General features: G+C 44.7%; 1 long non-coding RNA gene across 1 annotated transcript; it reads right to left on the reverse strand.

The window, feature by feature from the left end:
* Positions 1-1,922: 1,922 nt before the first annotated feature.
* On the reverse strand, positions 1,923-10,206 carry LOC150045346 (uncharacterized). The gene is made up of 3 exons (XR_016532904.1): positions 10,028-10,206; positions 2,116-2,184; positions 1,923-1,979 (listed from the first exon to the last, which is right to left on the reverse strand). It is a non-coding gene; the product is annotated as an uncharacterized LOC150045346 (long non-coding RNA).
* Between the last annotated feature and the right edge of the window lie 1,419 nt (positions 10,207-11,625).

Raw genomic sequence — 11,625 nt, forward strand, 5'->3', positions numbered from 1 at the left:
AGTATACTTTCACTTAAATTTGTAGTGTCTCAGAGCCAAAGAGCTCTTAGTGCTTTTGTCAAGTGAGGTTGCTACAGCCCATAGAGACAGAGTATGATTATTTATTCTTTTTGTGCCAATATTGGGCTTGAACTCAGAACCCAGATGCTGTCCCTTAGGTTTTTTGCTCGAGGTTGGCAGTCTATCTCTTGAACCACAGCTCCACTTAGGGCTTTTTGGTGGTTAATTGGTGATAAGAGTCTGACAGTCTTTCCTGCCTGGGCTGGCTTTGAACCAGGATCCTCAAATCTCAACCTCCTGAGTAGCTGATATTAGAGATGAGCCACCCATATATGGCTGGACAGAGTAAGTCTGGCAAGAGGCAGATCTAGTGCTCAGATATGAATTCATTTAAAAATGAGCTTTCCAGAAGGTAAATGACTGGAGACATAAAGCAAATTCATGATTCCCAGGGAAGAATTCGTGGTTGTGAGGGAAGAAGGAGCATACAGCTTTTGTTTGAAGTGATAAAAAAATGTCCCAAAATTAGATTGTGATATTTGCTCAATTCTGTGAATATACTAAAAAACCCACTTAAGTGCATACTTTAAAGAGTGAGTTTTATGCTTGCGATTTAATAAATCTGTTATCTAAAAAACTCAGTAACATTCAAAGAGGTGACAGATGGTAATTTGTCTTTATTCTGGGTTCTGACAAAAGCATCACTCATTTCATATCTCGGTGTTCTCTTTCAGAGTTTATACATACATTTAAAGTTTTAGGCAGAGCTGTAGTCATAGTGATTTTTATCAATACTGAGTTCCTATTCTAAACATTGGTATTCTTAGGATAACAGAATAAAAATCTCTCATTCATCAGGCTGTAGATTCTTTGCTATGGATAAAGCAGATAGAAAATTGGATGGGAAGCTATTGTAGTTAATAAGCCTGAACTAAGGCTGGTGAGAGGGTGTGAATGAAAACTGGTACTGGGAGGACACTTGCCAGCTTTAAGCAGAGACAGACCTCCATGGACACAGCCCCTAGTGGTGCCATTCAAACCTTTCCTTATCCACTGTCATTAAAGCTAGAGGTTATGATAGACCAATCAGAATACAGGGCACGTGACCAGCTGGGCTGCTCACCTTTATTATCATTTAGTGCCTGCTATGACTTGAATGTATTCAAGTCATAGAAACTTGACCCCCATCCCCATGATGGGTGTTACAAGGGAGGTCTTTTAAGAGCTGAGCGTTCTGGGCCGGGAGTTTGGCCTAGTGGTAGCGTGCTTGCCTAGCATGCACGAAGACCCGGGTTCGATTCCTCAGTACCACATACATAGAAAAAAGCCGGAAGTGGTGCTGAGGCTCAAGTGGTAGAGCTCTAGCCTTGAGAAAATCCAAGGACAGTGCTCAGGCCCTGAGCTCAAGCCCAGGACTGGCAAAACAAAACAAAACAAAACAAAAAAAAAAAGAGCTGAGCGTTCTACCCTAATCATGGATTGATCTCAGAGTCTCAAGAGTGGATTGGTTATGAAATAAATTGGAGCCAGGCATGGTGGTACACACCTATAATCACAGCACTCGGGAGTTTGAAGCCTGAGGATCCCACGTTTGAAACCACAGCATAGGTTCTGGTGGGCCCTGAGCCCCGGGGCAGGACTCTCAGTGCCCCTCACTTCATGTGGGCAGCACGGGAGCTGAGATAGCTCTACAAGACCATGCTTGGCCACTTGGATCTTCCATTAAGGCCGAGCACCTGGATGCTTTCCAACCTTACCTCCTAACAAGTAATAGCGCTCTGGGAATTTATATGCAAATATTTCTGTCCTCAGCTCACTTCCTCCAAGGCAGGACGCCTGCAGCATTTGGTGCTGGCTTCCACAAGGTGTCCTGTGTTCAGGTTTTAGCAGTGCCATTTAGCAGTGCTGAAGTGGGGACAGCAGGGAGGCGTGCTGGACAGCCCAGTGCTCTGGTGTCCAACCTGACTATGAACTGGTTTCTGGGCAGAAAAAAAGCTGTTGTTGCAAATACAGGCAGCCACATCGCTTTGTGCCTACAGAGGCTCTCCCTGAGCCAACAGAATCTACTGAATATGCATATATCTTCTTAGGTTCTCTGCAGCCTATTAAACTTACCGAAATGGTTGATTTATCTTCCTTAGCTCCAAATCATCTAGCCTTCAGCTTTTAAAGGTGTGGTTAGGCCTGCAATAAAAACCATAGCAGGTTTTAGGGCAAAGCAGTATGTTTTTTGAGCTCTTGCAGTGGTCATGCCCCTTGACAGATAAGGACACTTATCTGGCCCAAGCCCAGAGTTCAAGTCCCATGATGGACAAAAAGTAAACAATGAAGTGTTATTATAAAGACAATGCAAAGTCTTAACAGATGCCTATGAACAATTAAAAGATATAGTCAAGCTGGGTGCCGGTGAGTCATGCCTGTATAATCCTAGCTACTCATGAAGCTGAGATCTGAGGATTACAGTTTGAAGCCAGCCCAAGCAGGAAAGTTCAGGAGATTTTTAACTCCAATAAACTACTCAGAAAAAGGCAGAGATGGTGCTGTGACCCCAGTGGTAGAGCACTAACCTTGAACACAAAGAGGCTCAGAGACAGCCCAGGTCCTGAGTTCAAGCCCCAGGACTGGCAAAAAAATATACATAAACAAATAAATAAAAGATGTAGTTGGACTAGTCAAAACTTCTCCCTTTCTTTTTTCAGTGAATCCCCGTGGCCAAATGAGGCCAGAAACGCAGCCATTGCCAACCACTGTTTGACTTGTGCCATTAACCGTGTGGGCAAGATAAGTCTCTGAATTGTCCTTGAGGAAAGGAGCCACTGTCCTGTGGTCTTGGTGGGGACACATCACAGGTGCCACCCTGTTCTTCATGCATCCATCGCTGCCAGCTCAGAAGGGGAAACTGGCTTCATCTGGTGCTGTTTTGTTTCTCCTTTCTCTTTTTTTTTCTTTCTTTCTTCTTTTTACTTTCCTTTTTCTGTGCCAGTCCTGGGGCTTGAACTCTGAGCTTGGGCACTGACCCTGAGCTTTGTGACCCAAGGCCAGTGCTCTACCACTTGAGCTCTGCTTCCAGCTTTTTGGTGGCAAATTGGAGATCAGAGTCTCATGGGCTTTTCTTGTCCAGGCTGACTTCAAACTATGATCCTTATCTCAGCCTCCTGAGTAGATAAGATTATAGGCATGAGCCGTTGGTATACACACACACACACACACACACACGTATGTGTAATGTCTGTATATATATGCATATATATGTCAGTAATGGGGCTTGAACTCTGGGGCTGGGTGTTGTTCTGAGCACTTCAGCTCAAGGCTACCAGCCTACACCTTGAGCCACAGTGCCATTTCTGGTTTTCTGGAGGTTAATTGGAGCGAAGAGTCTCACAGACGTTTGTGCCCAGGCTGGCTTTGAACCTGGATCCTCAGATCTCAGCCTCCTGAGTAGCTAGGATTACAGGTGTGAGTCACCAGCGCCCAGCTACCTAGATATTTTCTTTTTCTTTTTTTTTCCCAGTCCTGGAACTTGAACTCATGGCCTGAGAAATGTCCTTGGTTTTTTTTGTTTTTTGTTTTTTCTTCAAGACTAGAACTCTACTTCTGGCCTTTTATTTTTCCTTCTCTCTTTCTATGTATGCGGTACCGAGGAATGGAACCCAGGTCTTCACACATGCTAGGCAAGCACTCTACCACTGGGCCAAACTCCTGGCCCTACTTAGTTTCTATGTGGTTTTTTGTTGTTGTTGTTGTTTTGGGTTTTTTTGCCAGTCCTGGGTTTGGGCTCAGGGCCTGAGCACTGTCCCTGGATTTTCTCAAGGCTAGGGCTGTACTACTTGAGCCATAGCACCACTTCTGGCTTTTTGCTATGTATGTGGTACCGAGGAATCAAACCCAGGTCTTCATGCATGCTAGGCAAGCACTCTACCACTAGGCCAAACTCCTGGCCCCAGTTTCTATATTTTTGTTTCAACTAAAATAATTCTGAGGGGATCTTGATTTGGGAATTTTCATTCACTTATTTCTAGTTTCTTACTCTCCCCACATTGATAGACAGCACCACCTCTGATTTTCTGGCGGTTCACTGGAGATGAGTCCCATGGACTTTCCTGCCTATGCTGACTTTGAACCACGATTCTCAAATCAGCCTCCTGAGTAGCTCAGATTACAGATGAGAGCTTCTGATGCTTACTCCCTTGTTTTTATTAATCTGATGTGAAACTCATTCTGTGTAAGAAATGCACCACCAAGGTTTGTGTAGTAAGTCTGATTCTGGGAACGCAAAGAAACTCTGTGGTTTATCCAGGCCAACCTTCCTTGCCTTCCACAATTCTAAGAACTAGGTACTCATTCTCTTATTTTCCCTTTCCCTTCAGTACAAATTCCTTATTTTACCTGCCTTCTTAAATTCCTTGTGAGCTGTCCAAAGTTGAGTGCTCAGTAGAACCTTTAATGCATTTTAGTTTTTCCAGAGACTGCAGATCCTTGCACCTCCCTCAACTATTTCTTAGCTAACTGCCCCTCAGCAGACCCACTGTTGTTGCTCTGGACAAATGATCTGGAATGCATGTCACAGTGATGCCACCCACAGGCTCTTTCTGACCTTGCTTGCTTTTCCTTCACAGGAGCACTTCCCCAATGAATTCACTTCTGGAGATGGGAAGAAAGGTAGATTCCATAGACTCTCGTATTGGTGGGTCCCACCCTCCCATTTTCCATCTGCTCACTCCTGGCAGGGTCTGCCCCACAGCCTGAGTCTATATGCCTGGCAGCACAGAGGAGACACTGACTCCTCTGCTCTGTTGCCTGTGGTGGGCGAATTTCTGTGGCATGGCCAGCAGTCCTGGGCTTGGGGCCACCTCATACCCCAAAAGAGGATACGATGAGAATTGGACTAGACTCCATACTTCTCCCAGAACTGGTATGAAAATGGACTGTGAAAATGTGTGAGAACTCCCTATAAGGCTCCCTGCAGCTCACAAAGCCCTCACCTTCCTTTTTACTTATTTTTTTTAAATTTTTGCCTCCTGTACCTGTCCCTTCCCCTAAACAAGCTGTACAAATGCCTTTGAATCAGAAAAGACTGCCTTAGGCTTCTAGAGTACATAGTTGGTTTTGATCTGAGAAACCCCACCATACCTCTTCCAGGAAACCTATATCACCAGGTTTCATTTCTTGGCTGAGGGTGGGGAAGGGCTTCTTTCTTCATTTAGGTGTCTCAATTGCCTGGAGGTCACCCCCTGAACCTGGGACCACAGGGTGCTGACATGTATCTGCCTTGGGCTGAGAGTTTGACCTAGTGGTAGAGTGCTGGCCTAGCATGCACGGAGACCAGGATTCAATTCTTTAATACCACATACAGAGAAAAAAGCCAGGACTGGAAAAAAAAAAAGATATATCTGTCTTATGAGTACCCAGATGGCACCCAGACTCAGTCTTCAGTATCAGTTAGCACACTGGACATGACCATAGGAAAGAGGTAGTGGAATGAGTGTCATAGCTAGACAGGGCTGGCCCTGCATCCATGTACCCTTTCTACTTCTTGGGATATCTCTTAGCTCCCCATGATTAGTGAGGGAGCTGAGGCATGAACTGGGAGTAATATGACAGAACTGGAAGATATTAGGAGTATGCCCCCCAGTTTTCCAAATAAAATATGTAGGAAATGGGTCATACCAGAAGCCCCATGACTTTATGGGGTGGTGGATGGGCAATGTTGGCAAGGAAATGTTGCAAGGAAAGGCCAGCACCTCTTAAGGATGACATTTAGAAATTTTCTCACGGTCCAAGTGGAATGCCAAGAAGGTCATCTTGCAGCCTCTTGGTAGGTGTTTAGGCAGGAGAAAGCAGGCAAGTTCTTTGGGCTTAGGTATTTGCCAGACTCTGGAGAGGGTGATGTGGACACTTTGTTTTCCCTTGGTGTGAATGCCCCTCTGCAGAGCCCACATGGACTCTCACGGACTTTCATGCTCAGGCTGGCTTCGAACCCTGATCCTCAGATGTCAGCCTCCTGAGTAGTTAGGATTACAGGCAAGAGCCATGGGTGCCTGGCTCCCTCTCTTCCTTTTTCATCATCCTGCCTATTGGGTCAGAAATTGCAGTTGCCTGGTTTATATTCAGACAACCTGCAGGGAGCCAGGCCTCTGCTTCCCTACCGCCTGCAGGGATGAGCCATTGGATTGAATGATGCACCTGCAGCAGGCCTCAAGTTCCCCTCTCATCTGATTTAGAGTGTAGCGCCTTCACACAAATTAATCTCAATTTCATTTGTCCAGAGACTCGAGTAGATTGGCTTCTGTAATCCTTTTTTCCTTTCCAGGCATTTGCACTTGTTGAAAGATAAATGTGTGTGTCTGGTTCTGTCTGTGACCAGGCTCCACACTGTAGGCCTGGACAATGGTGGGAAATGGATAAGAAATTGGATCCAGGCCTCACACTGCCCATCCTGATTTCTGTAGTTTTTTCTAGTTTCCATTCCTACCAATAGTGTTTGACGGCTCCATTTTCCCCACACCCCCAACAGCATTTGAAGTTGTTTGTTTTCTTAGTGATGGCGAGTCTGATGGACTCTAAGTGTGGCTTTGTTTTATTTTATTGTTGATGGTGGTGGGGGTGGAGGTGGGTGGTGGGCTGTGGGGGGAGGGGTACACCAGTATTCAGGGTCTGCGTGCTGTCCCTTAATTTTTTTTCTCTCAAGGCTGATGCTCTACTATTTGAGCCACAATCCACTTCTGACTTTTTGATGGTAAACTGGAAATGAGAATCTCATGGACTCCTGCCAGAGCTGACTTTACATCCCAGACCTCAGATCTCAGCCTTCTAAGTAGTTAGGATTTCAGAGGGCGAGCCACTGATACCTGGTTGAATCTAAATGTAGGGTTTTCTTTTTTTTCTTTTCTTTTGGTGCCAGTGCTGGGGCTTGGATTTGGGAACTAAGGACTATCTATCCCTTAGCTTTTTCTCTCAAGGCTGGTACTTTACCACTTGAGCTAGATAGCTCATTTCTGACTTTTGGTAGTTAATTGGTGATAAGAGTATAATGGATTTTCCTGCCCAGGTTGGCTTTGCATTCTGATCTTCAGATCTCAGCCTTCCGATTAGTTGGGTTTACTGTTGGGTGCCTTTGGGACCCAGTAGAATCAAAGTGTAGTTTCTTTGTTTTGTTTTTCTTTTTTGGCACCAGAACTAGGGCTTTAACTCAGGGACTAGGTGCTGTCCCTTAGTTTTTTCTCACAAGGTTGGTGTGCTACCATTTGAACCACAGCTCACTTCTGGATATTTACTGGTTAGTTGGAGATAAGGGTCTTATGGACTTTCCTGATTGCTCTGGCTTCAACAGACTCTCAGATCTCACCCTCCTGAATAGGTAGGATTATAGATATGAGCCATGGGCATTCTGCCTAAGTGTAGTTTTGATTTGCATTTTCTTTACTACTGAGAACGTTGAAATTTTTTTTCATGTATTTATATTTCTTCTATGGGCAGCTAAGGTGAACGCAGAGTCCCAGCCAAGACTGACAACCACCTCTTGCTAACAAGTATGTGGCAAAATTGTTACATACATCAAACGCAGCCAAGAAACTTGAGTTCAGATTCCCAGCCCTCTTTGCTTCTGGTTGGTGATCTGGAGTAAGTCCATCCCTTCTCTAACCTTAGGCTCTCCTCTGAGATTCATCAAACTCTGGGAAACCCTGCTTGCCTTCTGCTTGCATCAGAGGAGTCCATTCCTCCTGGAAGGTGCTGATTTCAGGTCTCAGCAGGCTGGGCTGGGCTGTGAGAGCCTGCCATTCATGAACTTTGCTGGAATCAGTGCAGAGGGGTCACCCTGGAGGTGTTTTTCTGTTCCAGTCTGAAACTGTCCTGACAGCCAGCCTGATGAATCCTGTGCTGTGGCTGCCCCCTAGTGGCAAAAGGTGGTGGCAAATAAGTGACAGGCAAATGCCTGTAAACTGGAAATTCCAAATATGGTTTGCTTTCAGATGGTGTGAAAATATAAGACTCAAGAGTTTGCCAACAATGTCAAACTAGACTACAGCCCCCCCATGATGAACAAGTCCTTGGCTTCAGCCTGGGGCGGAGGGTGTGTGTGGGGGGGTGATGTATAGAGAGGTTACTCAGGAGGCTGAGATCTGAGGGTTGCAGTTTGAAGCCAGCTTGGGCAGAAAAGTCCAAAAGACTGTTACCTCCAATAAACTACTCAGAAAAAAAAAACACAAGTCAGGCTGTGGTTCAAGTGGTAGATCTACCACTAGCATTAAGCACAAAGAGGCTCAGGGATAGTACTTATACTCTGAGTTTAAGGCCCAGGCAAAAGACAAAAAAATGAGTACATTTCTTTTTGGACAATATCATCCCTTCCCTCACTCTCTCCCAGTTTTTGCCTCCTATCCTTACTCATAAGTTGTATAGTTCATTTTCAACACAGTAGCCAATTTGTCCATCCTTTGTCCCCCAGAGGAGTTTTTAAATGCACAGGCTGGGGACAGGTATGATGGACAGTCATAGAAGAAAAATAATGGGATGATGGAAATGTTTTTGGATTAGATTCAGATGCTGGTTTCACAAGACTCCACATAATTCAAGTACTACCAGATTATATGCTTTAACATGTTTTGTTTCTCATTTGAAATGAGAATTCTAATGTAATTTAAAAAGAACCATGTATTGCGTATGTAGTGGATTTGGAATCAGACACATAGAATTCTAACACATGGAGCTGGGAATGTGGCTTAGTAGTAGAGTGCTTGCTAGCATATATGAAGCCCTGGATTCGATTCCTCTGTATCACATATACAGAAAAAGTGGTTAAGTGGCCCTGTGGCTCAAGTGGTAGAGTGTTAGTCTTGAGCAAAAGAAGCTCAAGGACAATGCCCAAACCCTGAATTCAAGTCCCAGGCCTGGCAAAAAAAATCCAAGATGCTGGAGGGTCACTGTATCACTGAGGAGTCTATGTGCATGTGGAAAGAGGGTAAGTACAGGTACGGAGTCACAGCTTTCAGGGTGGCTTGGGCAGGGAAATGGCCTTTGCTTATGTTGGCCTGGCTTGACTATATCCCTTAGCTAATAGTCAGACACTTATCTCAATACATAAAAGCTTTTAGGCTTCTTGGAATTGTCTCAATACAATTCCCAGGCTGACCTTTAACTCTGAGACTCAAGTTGTGAGATTCATGACTCGGCTTCCCAAGTAGCTGAGCCCACCAGCATGAATCACCACACTCACCCCTGTATAAAACAGACATCTTTTCTCATTGTGATTAATTAAAGTCCATCACCAGTTGACTAAGCAAGTGAAAATGTTCCAGACAGTCTGAGTGAGCCTCACCAAATCTGAAAGGCCTGAAGAGCAGAACTCAGGCTTCCCTGAGAAGCCATTCTAGTTGCTCAGCTTCTGTAGCTGATCAGCTACATCAGCTTTGCACATCAGCTTTCTCACCTCTCTGGCCCTTGGTTTCCACATTTGCAATATGGACCATGCATCCTTACCTGCTTTGGCCCACAATGTTGTTGAGGAGAAGAGTACATGAACTGAGGAGCCCTCTGGCACTGCATGCCCTGTCTGTGTGGGCTCTGTCCCTTACACCAACCACATGGGAAGAATTCAACCGGCTAAGCCACAAGTAACAGCTGAGCAGAGTATCAAGGCTGGTGGATGGTGTCCAGTAGTTTTACCCAATCAGAGAAGGTAGCCTCATGTCTTGACGGGCCAGCAGCTGAACTGCATGGACAACCCTGTGTTAGACAGGGTGTTCCTGGATAGCCCGTTAGCTGAGAAAGCCTAATAGAGCTGCCTGACCACAACTGTGTTAACCTCCCAGCTACTGCTACAGGGCCACTGCTTTCCTTGGATCTTCATGTAATATATTCCTGCAGGTAGGATGCTCTTTTTCTATGGGGGTTCTTTCAGCATCCCAAACCTTCATGCCTCTGATTTCCAGGAGAAGCAGACAGTCAGTCTCATATAGGGACTTAGGTGACAAGTTGGTGCTTTTATGAAATGAATGTTAATGTACCAGTTTCTATTGATCATCCATACCTTTGTTTGCCTAGAAACAGCTTCATAGGCAGGGTCATTTCAGAGTTGCAGGAATTTGTAGATACTCGGTAAACATTTGTTCAGTGAATCTATCCCGTGATCTCCATTAAGGTCCTGAGGCAGACTCTCAGTTGAATTGACTTGCATTGTTCAGTGTCTATGGCCTTCAGAGATAAAGCATTCCCTGCAATGAGATTAATAGGAAAAGAAGACCTGGAAAATTGAAAAATAAATTTGCCAGTCCTGGGGCTTGAACACAAAGCCTAGGCACTGTCCCTGAGCTTCTTTTGCTCAAGGCCAGCACTCTATTATTTGAGCCACAGCACCACTTCCAGATTTTTCTGTGTATGTGGTACTGAGGAATAGAAGCTGGGTCTTCATGAATGCCTGGCAAGCACTCTACCACTAACGCACATTCTCAGCCCAAAGATAATTTTTTTTATCACTGAAGATTAATAATTTCTCTATGGTGTGTGTGTGTGTGTGTGTGTGTGTGTGTATGAGAGAGAGAAAAAGTGAATTGTGTGCATATGCACATATGAACTCAGTTCCTGAGTGCTGTCCCTGAGCTTTTCTGCTTAAGGTTAGTAGTCTACTACTAAACCACAGCTCCATTTCCAGCTTTCTTGGTGATTACTTGGAGATAAGAGTCTCACGGGGCTTTAAACCAGGATTCTCAGAGTTCAGCGTCCTGAGTAGTTAGGATTACAGGCTTGAGCCATTGGCACCTAGTAAAAAGATTACTATTTTTTTTTTTTTGTCGGTCATGGGACTTGATCTCTGGACCTAGGGCTGTCCCTGAGCTCTTCAGCTCAAGGCTACTACCCTATCCCCTGAGCCACAGCACCACTTCCTGTTTTCTAGTGGTTAATTGGAGATAAGAGTCTCACAGACTTTATTGCCGAGGCTGGCTTGGAACCTTGATCCTCAGATCTCAGTCTCCTGAATAGAACTACAGGTGTGAGCCACCGTGCCTAGCTACTATATATATATATATATATATATATATATATATATATATATATATATATGGTATCATATTAGGATTTCTGGACTCCCAAAGTAGATAGTGACCCAGTTTGTTGGACAGCTTCCAATGTTGCCTATTGTTCTGAGTCCCACTCAAATAGCACTGATTTGTACAATAAAAGGCATATGCTATCTCCAATAGCCAGCGTCCAAAAGGTACACAGCCTCATTTTCTAATGGTGATGAAAGGGCAGAAGAATTAAGAGACAATGGTAGCTTTTCCCTGACTGCTTGAAGGATTAGGTGAGTCTGCCCACTCATTCCCAAGAAACAGAAACTGGGCAGACATTATCTGTCATCTCTGCTGGTAGTGGTATCATAAAGCTACAGACGGGATGTCTGAGGCTGCAGCTCTTATCTAGCTGCCTAACAGGACATCATCTGGGTCACGGAAGTTTTAGATATCAAAGTTTAAAGGGAATCACTTAAAGCCTGACTTACACATTGCAAGCAAGTGACAGGGTCATTTATACTCACAATGGTGTTTGACTTGGACTTTGGTTGGGTAGTCCTGGGGTTACAACTCAGGGCTTCATGCTTGCTAGACAGGCATTCAACCACTTGAGTCA

The sequence above is a fragment of the Megascapheus bottae genome, chromosome 28 (assembly GCF_031878675.1).
Source record: "Megascapheus bottae isolate mThoBot1 chromosome 28, mThoBot2.hap1, whole genome shotgun sequence".
Lineage (NCBI taxonomy): Eukaryota > Metazoa > Chordata > Mammalia > Rodentia > Geomyidae > Megascapheus > Megascapheus bottae.